This window comes from Polyodon spathula, chromosome 12 (assembly GCF_017654505.1).
Source record: "Polyodon spathula isolate WHYD16114869_AA chromosome 12, ASM1765450v1, whole genome shotgun sequence".
Lineage (NCBI taxonomy): Eukaryota > Metazoa > Chordata > Actinopteri > Acipenseriformes > Polyodontidae > Polyodon > Polyodon spathula.
Genome location: NC_054545.1, coordinates 43,919,486 through 43,934,706, shown reverse-complemented (window position 1 = coordinate 43,934,706; position 15,221 = coordinate 43,919,486). Strand labels below are relative to the sequence as shown.

General features: G+C 42.3%; 1 protein-coding gene across 2 annotated transcripts in view; it reads right to left on the bottom strand.

Annotated features, from left to right (window-relative positions):
• Positions 1–15,221, bottom strand: part of skap1 (src kinase associated phosphoprotein 1) — a 152,661-nt gene that overhangs the window by 44,589 nt on the left and 92,851 nt on the right. The window lies entirely within an intron of this gene.

The following is a 15,221-nucleotide window of genomic DNA, read 5'->3' as shown; positions in this document are numbered from 1 at the left end:
CTCACACACGCACGCACCAACTCACACATGCACACTCACGCACGCACCCGCACACTCACGCACACACCCACCCACTCACACACGCATGCATGCACCCACTCACACACACATGCACGCACACAAGCACACTCACGCATGCACCCACTCACACACACACACACACACCCACTCACGCACGTGCACCCACTCACACTCACGCATGCACCTACCCACTCACACACAGGCATGCACCCTCTCACACACACACACACTCACGCACGCACCCACTCACGCATGGACCCACCCACTCACACGCACGCAGTGATCTCTTACAAAAGTAAATGTATGAATGTATTCATTATGAGTATGAGTATATTTATAAATGGGATGGAAATGCACAGCAGTTTGATCCATTCCTGGTTTTACTGCAATATGAGTCTTATTTTCATCCTTGTATAAGGAATGTCAGGACCTGAATGCCTAGTTAGTTGATACTATTACCCTACTTTGTTCCTACTTCATAACCACTTTAATCTTATCCCTACGAAGACGAACACAAAAACAAAAACCTCAAATCTGGCAGTTTTCAGTCTGTGTCTCCGATACCATATTTGAAACCACTGATGTTATTTGTTTCTATGGGATTACTGTTAAGGATTTGGAGTTAAAACCCACAATTCCATCTTGGAGGTTTTACAACTTAGCGATGACATCTTTATCCTCTAGTGAGCTATGGTATACCATGGGTAAAAAGCGTAGCAAAAGGGCAGCAACACTCAGGCACGGAGAGGGCAATGATGCACACCATCCCCTTCTGCGGTACATTGCAGCATTAGCACAGCAACATTCAGTAAAGCCTGGCACAGACTCGCTGCACCAAGCCTGACCAACAAGTACAAATTGCAACACAACAGCAACTGTAGCTCCGTGCCAGAAGTGGGCGAACGTGAAACTGCTGCCTCTTGTTGCCATGAATATTGCATTAACTAACCCCCCTCGAGTCACGAGGTCCTGCTGCTTGGAAACATGAGAAATGTTCCGCATGGCGTTTTATTGAGTCGCCGCGAACGTCCGTCCCACCAGGGTGTCGGAGGAAGTGCCCGCGTTTCCTTCATCAGCATGCGCGTTGATATCAAATTCCCCCAGGGGGACAGAGGCTGCAACGACCGATGCTTCAACGCTTTTAATTTCATTGCTGGCTGAAGAGTCAGCGTGGGGGGGGGGGGGGGGGGGGGGGGGGGGGGGGTGGAGAGAGAAAAAAAAAACTGAGGCTGAAGTGCAAGATGCTAATTCAATAAAGAAATGCCTCGTGGAACTGAGAACATTTCAAGTAATCTGAAATAATGAGAGAGGAAACACACAGCGTGAAAAGAACAGAGTAAAAAGAAAAAACAGCGCTGAGGCTTCTCTGTTAGCAGCAAAGGAAATGGCAAAGAACTGATTTCTTTTTTTTTTTCATGCAGGTTTGAGGTACAACAATTCTGGTGTAGAAACACGTTTTTTTCACTGTGTGCGTTCTTTTATAAGGCCGGTTAATATAAACTTATGTGGTGTTTTATTAAATTGCATTAAAATCAACAAAAAAACTCCCTTTAAAAGAGCTGTTTTGTACAGTTTGAGTTCTGAAATATCCCAGTTTAAAATGACTTTGCACATAAAATCACTCGTCTATACAGCTCTTCCACATGTCTTCTCACTGAGTGCAAGAGTGGAACGATGAAACTTTCTCCCCAGCAACACATTTTCAAAACTTTATCAACAGGCTTGTCTGAGAGGGTGAGGGATGGAGCAGTTCAGTCTCCATGCCTAAAGCTTGCCCTGGACTGGAGGGAGCACCCTTTCTCTTAGGGGGTGATGGATGGAGGGAGCAGTTCAGTCTCCATGCCTCAAGCCTGCCCTGGACTGGAGGGAGTACCCTTTCTCTTAGGGGGGTGATGGTGGGACAAGTTCAGTCTCCATGCCCCAAGCCTGCCCTGGACTGGAGGGAGCAACCTTTCTCTCAGGGGGACAGGGAGGGAGGGAGCAGTTCAGTCTCCTTTGCCTCAAACCTGCCCTGGACTGGAGGGAACACCCTTTCTCTTAGGGGGCGATTGAAGGAGCAGTTCAGTCTGCATGCCTCGTGTTTTACCAGTGAAGACACAGAACCTGCACAGCTGAAGTAAGTCATTTGCTGCACCCAAGGCAGTGAATATAATTTTTTTGGGGTGCCTACTATGAAAAAAAGGCCATTATTTATTTATGTGGTGACGAAGAGAAGCTCGCTGCATGCAGAAGTGTGCTGCCCGGCACACTTCTGCATGCAGCTAAACCAACTAAATTGATCAGCAATGCACGCTAATACAATACATGTCATACAAAATGAAGGTTATGTTTGTGTATAAACATACACAACAATAGCTAGTTGAAAAAGGTGATACAATATTACGTGCATTGGAAATGAAGGATGTTTTGCAGAGATGACAAAGATGTTGTATTTTATTCTCTCCCCCTAATGGTCTGACATTTACTAGGGAGCTAATAGTTTGTTTCATTTGTGCTCGGTGGTTTAAAAGCTTCATCTCAGAGTAAAAAGCGCTCCTATTAGCACGGTAATGGTGTCATTATGATGCTCATTCAGACAGGTTTAGCTGAGAGAAAGGGGTCACTGCACACACAATAATTTAAAAAAAAACTAAAATGAGATAAAAAAGACGAGGAAAGAAAAGAAAAAAACACCAGCAAGCAAAACTTTAGATGTTTTAATTTAAGAAAAATAAAATCAAGCCAGATCAATACCCCACCCCCCCTCCCCTCTTCCTCTCTTCCCCAGAAGGGGAGAGGGGCTCTCTCCCCTCTTCCCCTCTCCCTCCCCACTCGGTTTCTCCAACAGTCAGTCCTGTTACAATATTAAGATAGAGATAAATGATAAAAGCCTTCCCTGGGCTGCTGCTATGGATTCATAAAGTATATCCGCGGCCCCGGATCAAATATAGTGTTCTGCATCCCTGGTTTTAAAGTAATACGGATCAATATGTTTATTGCAGTGAACGCAGAGACAGCAGGGAGGCTTTCCTGACTGCCCTTTAGGAAACAGGAATACAGCTTCAGCATAACCCATCCATTAATGAATGCAAATTAAATACACACCCCCATCGGTCACAAAGTTTGAAATTTTTAGAAACTGGAAAACAGTTTGCGTGAACGCTAGAGTTCGAGAAGTTGCCTGGCCGTAACTTTGAAAAAAAAAACAGAAAACAAACACATCTGTATATGCATTATAAAATAGATACACAGATATAAAACTTGGTACAATTGTGCAACCTGTGACTGCAGGGGATATTTATATATCTTAAAATTATAATATAGCAGCTATTTATACCTGTGTGATTGTAATAATTAATCTGGTCGACACTGTTATTGATGCAGCCTTACGTTATAGTTATTAATATAGTTACAGTTTTTATCAATCAGTCAATAAATCAATCTTTATTTCATGCATTACGCCAGATAAAAAAAAAAAGATATATATATATACACACACTAAACATTTTAAGAAATAGTAAAGCCAACATGATAAAACACCTCTTTAAATTACATACATTAAAATAATAAAAATGGGTTTTTAATCTTACTTTAAAAAAGCAGTGACAAAAGATAGTAGAATAGGATGATACATTTTTACTTTAAAATATATATGCTAAAAAAAAGTCAGGTGATTATTACTATTATGATGATGATGATGATTATTAGTATTATTATGCTTATTACTATTCTGTGGAATCAGTTTTTTAGTGATGGGTTGCTGTGCTGTCAATGGGAACCTTCGTGACGTGAACACTGTCCTTTCCAGTGCCTTCCATGACAAAGGGGTTTGTAATCCTAATGGAAGTAATCCTAATGAGTTTGCACTTGTCATGCAATCATACCCATAACCCAAAATCAAAACTGTAGGCCTGGATTACTTGTACTGCTTTCCCTGAATACAGCACTGTGTGTTCATTTATTGGCACATCAACATTGTCATCAACATTTCAACGTTCCTCCCCTGGGGCTCCTGTTCAGGATTATCTGCAGGGTCGCTGGGGGATTTCTAAACGCTGACGACAAGTTTGATTGAAACACTGATGCAAGACACGGCTGACGTTAAACACAGCACATTAATACTGTGTATGCTCCACAGCAGTATTTCAAGTGCCTCCTGTCCTCGGTACATGACAACAAAAAACAATGTGTCGGAGATAAAAGAGATGCATTTCTCTTCTACACGGTCGTCATTATTCATATTCTTTAATCCCTTACAGCCTTAAACAACTTGGACTTGAACTGTGCAATTTATCAACAGCATGCTGCATTTCAAAGACACAACATTCATCTGACATGGTGCTACGTTTGTAGTATTTATTTTGTTTTAGTTAAAAAAAAAAAACTAAACAAACTCAAAGTGTGTCATAAAACTGCAGCGAGGTGCATGTAACGTCAACATTTAGCTTCGATCTACCAATTGCTTATTTTATAGTTTTTCTCACTCCCTTATAAAAGTTTGACACTGTATTCTTTGCACCCCATGCTTTTCCCATGGTTATAACTATGTATTTATCCTGGTTTGCCATGTATATTAACATGCTCTCCCATACCCATCTGTGCTTTACAATGCGTACCTATGCTTTACCATGATTTCACTGTGCTTAATTACACTTTGCTGAGCTTTTACTGTGGGGAGCTTTTATAAAGGGCTAATTTACCATTGTTTTGTTTTTTAATATACTTTACCATACCTCTCTATGCTTTGCAATGCTTCCCTATGCTTTACCATACCTCTCTATGCTTTGCAATGCTTCCCTATGCTTTACCATACCTCTCTATGCTTTACAATGCTTCCCTATGCTTTACCGTACCTCTCTATGCTTTGCAATGCTTCCCTATGCTTTACCATACCTCTTAGTGCCTTACAATGCTTCCCTATGCTTTACCATTCCTCTTAGTGCTTTACAATGCTTCTCTATGCTTTACCAGACTTGTCTGTGCTTCACAATGCTTCCCTATGCTTTACCATACCTCTCTGTGCTTTACAATGTGTCCTATGCTTTGTGCTTTATTATATTTTGCTATGTTTTCAGAAGGGCATTGACAATTATTATTGTTTTTTTTTTTTTTTTTTTATCCTTGTCACCTAAGAGCTAGGCTGAGAAAATGCTCTACCCTTTTGGTGACACAGCTTTAGAACTAACAATCAGAAAGCAGGTCCCGTTCAACTGACACACTACACAATGGGGATTCTTGATACTTGTAGCAATTCATCCTGTCAATGTGATCCCGTCTAACAGCAGCATACCAGACAAGTTGAACAGCAATACATAGCTTTGATAAGACTAGGACACAATGGAACAAGTCTGCCGGAAGAACACTGAGAATGTATCTTTCTATCACTCTGTCTGTCTGTCTGTCTCGCTCTCCCTCACGCAAACAATCTTGTTTTATTATGTTCGCTCCCCTCCCCCAGTCTGTCATCACCTGCGCCCAGGTTAAGCTCTTTCCTTCCACGCAGGTCTCTATTGAATGGCCATGCTGAACAATAGCTGGGCTCCCCGCTTGCGCAGCATCGGAACTCTCAATAAAAAAAGCAAACCGTGAAAGAGTCACCGGGAGTCACGGCCCATTTATCGGGGGGGGGTGACGACACAGGGCTAATGCGCTGGGGACAGAGTGATGTGGTCCGCACACCCTCCCACGACGAATTGTCTTCTGGGCACGTCTGTGCAGAGATGGAGAAGAAAAGGCAGGGAAGGCAGCTCTGTCTTGAAGCCCTGCCTTTCAGTTTACAAAGGAACAGAATAAAGAAATTTACTTCTTTGGTTTTTATCTTTCGGCACCCCTTTTGTCCCCAGTCCCCCCCGCCTTTTCAGTTTTTCTGTCTTTATTTATTTATTTATTTATTTAGTTAGTTATTTAGGTATGGGGAATACGTGAGACAATTCAAGGCAGTTATGTTTACTACGTAGAGTGTGACAGACAGACAGATGCATAAGGGTCTAGATTTTGAAGAAAGACACTAAAGACGATGCTTCCACAGGCTTTGGCAGTGTGACTTTGCATTTCCCAGTCAGTAGCACTCTTGTCCATCTTCCAAGTCTAAAACTTCCTTATTGTAAACCTCAACGCATGGGCATGAACAGTTCAGCATTACCCCGGCTTTGTTGTGTATAACAGGGTGTAGGCTGGGCGCGAACCGGCAACCCCGCGCAGCACTGTTAACCTCATCTCATCTCACCGACAGGGGCCTGCACAGAATCTGTAACGTTCCTGTAATTTTTTCATTGTTAACATCCCGACAACTTTTTACACTGATAACTTTAAAGTCTGTTTCAAAGCTTTTTTTAAAATGTCTGCTCTAGTGCACCGATAGTGTAAGGAGTATTGCCCACATTGTCTAACAGGTAACACAGCAGTAATGATCCAGGATGTGGTACGGAACAGAAAAGCCAGAGCATTGTTATGTTTTTTTTTGGTTTGTTTGTTTTGTTTTTAAAATCGCACTTGCTGCAGTGATTTAGAGGACAGATCACAAACCCCAGATTTCTGAAACAGACTTTAAAGCTGTGTGTGAAAAGGTGTCAGGATGGTAACAATGAAAAGAAAAATGACAGGGCCGTTATTTAAACAGCTGTAGCTGTAACATGTGGGGACAAGTAACAATATATTTTTCAGACCCCTGCTACTTACTCTTTAATATACTAATGAAGAACTATTCCAAGATAAGATGCACACAAATTAAGAAAATAAAAAAGTTAATTAGTCACAGCATGACACAGGGTAGCATCTACTGTATAATGGAGAGAACGAAGCAGCTATTCTGAAAGAACTGCCCATGTGTGTTCTTTTAAATATAGAACATGCCCGTTCTCGTTTGATTAATGGGGATTAATGAGAAATAAATGAGACATCCACTTAACAACACTAATTTAGTTTACGCTACCGGTATATTACAAAGCATTACCGATCCAGTAAAGAGGGAAATTAATCTATATACCAATAAAACAAGCGTTACAACAAAAAAATAGATTGCAATGTGTGTGTATAATATATATATATATATACGCACGCACGCACGCACGCACACACACACACACACACATACATACTGTGCTCACCCTTTATAATGCTATAGTGGGGAGCCATAGTTACAAGACCTTGCTATTTGTGTTTCGCCTTAAAAGGGCTGCTGTAATGGCATTATGGAGCAAACGGGAGCCATGACCCTACAGTGTTATAACCAATTAGCATTATTACAGGGCGCATTATAACGAGTGAGCACTGACTGTGTGTGTGTGTGTGTATATATATACACATACACACACACACACACACACATATACAGTATATGTCAATGGCAATACATCACTCCGATAAGATTGTTGGATGTACCCCTCTACTGTATCTCTCCGTCACTCTGTCTGTCTGTCTCTCTCTCTCGCTTGCTCTCTCTCACTCTCTCTCTCTCTCTATTCTTTGTATTAAGTGTCGTATTCCCACGATAAACATGCAGGCTAATGATTACTACAGTCTATTATACTGACAATGCCCCCGTGGAAATTTTGTCTGCTTGACGTTTCTTAAAGCTCTATACAGATGTATGATGATTGAGTCCATATCCATTTCAGTGAATGAACCTGACTGAGGGGCAGCATTGTTGATTACCTTCCACAAAGCACGGTCTCCATTTGTCACGGTGGGCACCTTCAAAGCAGTTCCAAAGCAAACTCATTACCCAGGAAACAAAAGGAGCAGAAAGCCCCTGCACTTCATATCACAGGTGAGAACAATGGCGCGGTGAGTAATGGGACAGTGCCGTTACGGATGATGTATGTCCTGTATTGTGGCCGTTGTTCACTTAGAAGGGACAGTTCCCCTGACCCAGTAATGTCAGTTTGACCTTCCCAGGGTGTGAGATCACCTGCTAAAGGGTTCTGCCTTATCCCTGGGCCATCATCTGCCATGTCTCGTTCACACACGCCCCACACTGCTGGGTTTCGGTCAGGATAATGCAAGATGATCCCCTGTTGTCTGTTGTGACAAACCTGACCCCATCTTTCACTGAACACTGCTTGTGCTCTGCCATGATTATTTTTGTGATTTATTCATGCATTTGCTTTTAATCACAAGACATCCTGTACCTGCAACGGTTCCATTTGGATATCTGCTGTATCGAGTTACTGGCACAAAAGAGAGCTGCATTTTAACTTCTCTAGTATAGCCCTGTTTTTGGAATTGATAGTCCCATTATTAAGGGGTACAGTTTGTTGCAGCATGCTTATATTATGTATTTACCATGTTGCTGTTTTTTATAATTATTATTGTTTTACCATGCTATAGCCTCCTTTCACTGTGATATGCAACATTTCTGTGCTTTTGCCACCAATAAGAAGCTGAACTGGAGTCTTGATGCAGTACTTAGTTATTTTTGTTGACATTTTGAAAGCATGTGCATGTAGACAAACATGCAGGGATACCTTTTTTTTTTATAACATTAGTAAACTGTAAAGATGTACCTGGCTTGAATGGGTTAGAGGAGTCCTTAGCTGCGCAGGTGTGTCCACACAGCACTCTGCTATCCTGTGCTACTCTACACAACACATCCATTGCAATCACTCTCAGGCCAGCTCTCCTCTCTCTCATCCAGACAATGGATGACAGAGAACAAGGGCCCTTATTTGTCAGGCTTGTGGAGGACCTATTATTATTACTACCAACACAAAACAAACTACATCGCATTTTTCACCTGCGGAACAAGGAGGATTAAATCAAGCTCGTCGTGAACAAAAGATAGGAGGGAGGGAAGGGAGAACAAGAAGGAGGGGAGGAGCTGGGTAAATCCGAGAAGATGTATGGCTGCCATTTTGAACCAGCAGTGGGTTCAGGTGCTTGGGCTCCCATTACACACAGCTGACCTTTATTTAATCTTTAATGTTTTCCAGGGATCAGCTAGCATAGCGCTTGGGGAGGGGGTATTTAATGTATGATTAAGAGCGAGTCTTCAGGAAGACACTGACGGTGATGTTGATTGTGCTGGCTGATCAGCACAGGGTGTTGTCTCATTACAGAACGATTGTGCTCTCCGTACATGCAGTACAGTACAGGACATTTAATCATTTTAATTGAAATTGATTCAGCCTTGATCAAACTTTTTCCCTGTGTGCAAAACAGCACTGCGCCCGCATGGCAGCATGTGTTTGCATTTCGGCAATGGCTGATTCATTAAAGCATGACAAATATGTATTAATCATGAGAACTGATAGATAAATAGCAACCAGGAGGCCCAGGCTGTGTGTGTGTGTGTGTGTGTGTGTGTGTGTGTACGTGTGTGTGTGTGTGCTGACAATGCTGTGAGATGTGTTGAGTATGGGAGCGCAGGTGGGATTTGCTGGTAGTTTGGGAGCCTCTGTTTTAGTCAAACCCTAATACATGTTCCGTCTGTTGGGCACTCCACGAGAAATCAGAAACACTACCTACGAGTGACAGTGGCACGAGTGGGCTTACTGGCCACTCTGAGTGGGAATCTATCTTTCACATCTATACTATATTTTTAAAACTATATGCTGTCACCCCACGGGGATGCCATTTAGTGTGGACTTATCCAAAGTGTCAAGTTAACCACAGGTGCACACAAGCCACGGCATTAACAGGCATATGAGTAACAGAACTCACAGTATCACAGTATTTACAAGTTTGTTTTTAGTTAAATGTCCTTATGAAAACACTGCAGTGAATGAATCCATTACAGTATACGGTAGTGCACAAACTCGGTACAGTGCGTATAGTTTGACTGAAATAAGAATTAATAAAATAAGTACAGTGTTATTTTTACGAAAACAATCCAAACATAAACTGTTGACTATACTTTTAGTTATTGGCGTGCACTGTCTAAATTGACGACTTGAATAGCAAAAAGGTAACAAAATGTACATTACAGAATTAACTCGGTGAACAAAAACAATAATAATCAGCTGTCGCTTTCACACAGAAATCAAGCACTGTCGATTGTTTCATGCAAAAACACCTGCTTCGAACGTTCTGCTGACAAACTTTAAAGCCAATTGAACAAGAACTGATACTGTAACCAGCTGCACTTGGTAGTTGCAAATGAATGAATGTTACGAAACAAGAGTGTTGAGTAGAGTTGAGTCTCGAGTTATCCGCAAGTCTTTTTAATAGTTTTTACCCCTTCAGTAGCGGTAATAAGTGTCGAGTTACGAGTATGGCATCGAATTAAAAAATGAAAAGAGGCAGGATGCAGATGTTTTATATGGAGAAAATCAGGGACCAAGACTGTCTGTCGAATTAAGCGAAGGTGTCGAGTTATCCAGCAGTCGAATTAACCAAGGTTGCCTGTACTTAAATAAGAATAATTAAATGGTATGGATAATGTTTATGTGATGTTATTCATATTTGACACAAACCATCACCACAAAGCATTCTGATATATAAATATATATATACACACACACACACACACAAACACAGTCAGTCTATATATATATATATATATATATATATATATATATATATATATATATATATATATATATAGTCTCATTAAAATGATCTATATTGTTCAATTATCCTTTAGAAAGAATTATTATGTGCAAGTTAGTTAATGCAGAATTCCATGTGATTTGCTGATCCTTAATATTATGTTTTTGTACAACTAGTTTGTATAATTCAGACTGCACCGTCGCTGCAATGATTCCAGATTGTGCCAAAAAAAAAAAAAGAGCAGCTTATTGACACACGTTGAGCAGATATCAATCTAGAAAGGCAGTGCATCCATCTGAAAAACAATAAGTGATAGAGCAGGGAGAGCCAGCTCCCTGGCGGCCACACCTCCACACAGCGAAACGCTTCTATCAGATTCACTGGGAGATAACTCAGCCCTGACCTTGCCCTGGTGAGTCAAACACACAGCAGGATAAATCTCTGCTGGTGAGGTGTTTTATGCAGCCCTGTACCTTTGAAGTAAACACTGGAGATTATAAATGACCCCGCAAAGAGGCTTATCGGCTCATTATCTGTGAAGTACAAACTGCATGAGAGAGGTGTGCAGTCACCGCATGTAGCTGCCTAAACACACACTGTGCAATACTACAGCATCAGCCACAGCCCCCATCTCCTGTGCTATACCTGTCTCTCAGCGTGTGTCGACGCACGCACTCCCCTCTGCGAATGCACATCTATTACCCGTTGCAAACAGTGCGGGACAAATATTTCAATATTCAAACAGACGCTGCTTAAAACGCCTTAAAAAATGAACCCTTGCATGCATTCGTTTTTTAAATGACTAGATCATCAAGACATCAAACCCAGTAATAATATGGATTAAAAGATTTTAAAAGGTGTACTGCAAGTGAGTTGCACGTAAGTAGATTGTAGCAGGCTTTGTTAATTGGTAATACAATACAATACAATACAATGCAATTTTGAAAGAATAATTTGATACACACACCACCCCGGTTGCACCATTACAGGTGGGATCTCTGTATTCGTTTGAAGTTACCAGGAAGGTACTTAATCACGTCCTTTCACTTGCTCTGGCTGCAATCAAACCGTGAGACCTACAACAGCACAGGGCATTATTATGTACCAACCTGGAATCAGTCATTTTTTTTTGTAATGCGCATATCAAATAAAAGTAGGGAAAGGGGGGAAGATGGTAGGTAAAGACAGGATTTGAGAGCCTTGTGCACACTCTATGGCAGAGTTTCCCAGCCCTGGTCCTGGGGACCCCGTGTCTTCTGGTTTCCATTCCAACTGAGCTCTCAATTACTTAACTAGACCCTTCATTGAACTGCTCATTTGCTTACAATTAGACCTTTTTACTTGTTTTCAGCTCTAAAGAGTTGCAGATTTCAAGATACTAATAAAATGAGATAGCCGAGGATCACGGTTGGGAAGCCCTGCTCTATGGGATCTAAATCAGTGCCAGTCCCACACCCAAGTGATACAGATGCAATGCCAATCTGGCAGGCTGGCCACTGGTGCACTGTGCATCAAGCACTGGACAACTCCCTGTGCATTTTCATCTGTCCCACAAGAGGGGTCTGGATCTCATTTAGACATTCCAGCAACGTTCAGAGAGAGAGAGAGACAGAGAGAGACAGAGAGAGAGAAAGAGAGACAGGGGAGGCGTTGGCATGCCTTTGAACACTGGGTAATGCGGGGAGACACTTTCAGGTTTGCTTTAACACTGTGTTGGCTGATGTTTTCACTCCATTAGCCAGGGTGCAGCTATCTATTAACCCCGCAGTCATAACAAGGCAGCGAGATTTATAAAGTGCCGGGAGAACTTTCGGGGGCTGGTGTCTGCCGGTGCTCCTGCAGGCTGCTTTCGGGGCTGCTTTTCATTTGCAACAAGATCTTGACAGCTTTTTTTTTAAAACCTTCACGTTACACCATCTTCAATATGGTTTACTAGCTATGGCAAGGCAGAAGCCCTGCTGCTGTAAATAGTGTGTGTGTGTGTGTGTGTGTGTGTGTGTGAAATGTAAGGTTGGCAGGGATGGGGTTAAATCTGTCCCTGCCAGCAGTCACAGGTGTGGCTGTTCCCCAGTTAGGTAATTGGTGCTAACTGGGGAGTGGCCACAGGTATAAAAGGAGACCGAAATCGTTTGTTTGTGGTGTGATTTTGTGTACTGCATTGAACTGAAGGTGCAAGCCCAGCCTATATTGTTTAGTTTGAATCTTTGTTATGGCCCTCGTGTCCTGTTTATTTGTTTCCTGTGTTTTGTGTTATTTTCTTGAATAAAGCGGGCAACAGCGCTCTAAAACTGCGCTTTTCTGACTCTGGCTCTATTTCCTGCCGGTAGCCAGCCTGGGCCGTGACCCCACCCTGTCACACCAGGGTATTTAACTTAAGGGTCCCCTTGTATAACATTGTGAGCCATGGCAGGTTTTACTGCGTGCGTGTTAACCAGATGCCCCCCTTTTGCACAGGTAACTGAAAACAAGAGGTTTGCAGGAAAACCTGATTCATGCTGCAGTGCACTGGGAGGCTTAAATCACTCTCTGTGTACCATGCTACGTGCCTCCATGCTTTAACTATTGTGCTTAAACTGTAATCTAGAACACTTGACCAATGCTTCTGTCTGGACATTCCAAACTGCTAAATGAAAATTATGTTTAAATGATTACACACGATGGGAGGCAGGGGGTGGTTGAGTAATTTTGACAATGGTTTGCAGTATTTCTTTCAACTGTTTGCAACACACTGTAGGGTCAATAACACTCGCCCAGTCCCTAACGCTGTAATGCAACTTCGGCAGGCCAATCTTCCACTTTTAATCTTTGTATTCTAATTTAATCCTGAAGTGTTTTGTCAATAAATGAAGACCTGCAGCAGCCCCGATCGTTGCAGCGCGGTGTTTGAAATAGGGGTCGCTGGATTGATGGATAGCAAGCTTTGGGTTTGCTTGAACTCTGTACAGGGTCACTCAGGGGTGACCAGAGCACAGTTCAGCAGGGAAAGCACCACATTACATAGATAGCGCTGCTCTGATCTGCACACTAAACTGGCAACAAAGCAGCCGTCTGATGTGCAAAGAGGCTCCGTGACCTGACCGACCCAGAGCTGAGGTACAGTATGCAGAAATGTAAAGATGTGACTGAGAAACAGTTTTTATAATGATCAGAGCCCAGTTAAGGGAGCTATGCTGTGCAGAGTGGCTCATTAGCTTTCCCCTCCGCAGCTCTGGGTTCACATCTAGTTCAGGACTTGCGAGACATTTACCCTGTAAGGGGTCCACGGCGACTGCAGATCATGTCAACGCTGGTTCCGCGTGCACATCTTGTTGCATCAAAACCACAAGAGATTCTAAACTGCTCCGTGTCGATACATATTAAGATCCATGTTGTCATCTAAACCCATACCTGCTGTGAATCATCAGAGAACTGGCCTTGCCCTAATAAAAGCTTACCCTGGTATATTTGCAGGGTAATTTTGCACTTTTCCCCCATGCTTTTCCCATGGTTATACTATATAGTTTACCATGACTTCCCTTTCTGGGCTTTACAATGCTTGTCAATGCTTTACCGTGCTTTTACTGTGCTTTATTACACGTTGCCATGCTTTTACTATGGGAAGATTTTATACGGGTGAGCTGAACTGAATGGGGCTGTTTTACTGTTGCTTTGTAAGAATGGGAAGGCCTAACAAGGCTGCAATCAGAGGACAACACTGGTTTAGAAAAGTCTAATCTGATCATGCAAGCACTCCAAGATATTTACTACTGCATTCAAAAAGGAGCCTGAGACAAGCCTACCTTTGACCCCCCCCCCCCCCCCCCCCCACCCACACACCCGAGCTGACGAAGGCTGTGATATTTGGAAAAAAGTTATCTGCAAACGAGCAGAAATCTCGCCAGCACTTTTACTTAACACTGATAGAAGAGTCATCCATCAAACCCAACTAGTGTTTTTGTCTTACGTTAAGTAACCCTTGGCCACGCGACCCTCATAATATAAATATAATTTTTACACCCCCCCCCCTTTAAAAACGGGACACACAAACACCTGCGATCTTTAAACAAACCTCCCTAATCCTCACACCGAACTTGCTGCTTTCAGATTATTTTTCCCCCCAGATAAGAGGGGCTCAAAAAAGTGATTCATTGGGCATCTTAATTATCGTAAACAAAGTGATGGGCACATCAAACGACACGTCCGAGAGGTGACAGCGCGGCGGGGGACTGCACTAAAGGGACGGCCTTTTGAAGCGTGGATTATGGGATATTAATCTGTAAATATTATCCTCTCTTTACAGCCCCTTATCTAAATATTTCCATTCCTGAACATAGGCCCTCACCCGCTGACGAGAAGCACACTGGGAAAGAGAGCGCCGCGCTGCAGCTACTGAGACAGCGTGCTGCAGAAGGGGAGCTGTTATTACAAGATGGCTTTTTAAAAGATTTATGGCAACGACATCCCTTGTAAAAGTTTAACTATGGGAAAAAAATCACATAGTTTACGGCGGTAACTTTAATACACATGCTTTTTTTATTTTTTACTTTACTCCTCCCCGCGCTTCACTGTGTTTTGGTGTAATTGTAGCTGTTGACTGTCCAAACCTTTTAGTATGTTTCAATTCAATAAACTATCGATGTCTGTCATGTTTGGCTTTTCTGTCTGTTAACATTTTTTTTTTTTAACAAGCGCTGAACTGATCGCACTTCTAGTCATTGCATGAATACATCTGAGCCTGTTATACAAATAGGACT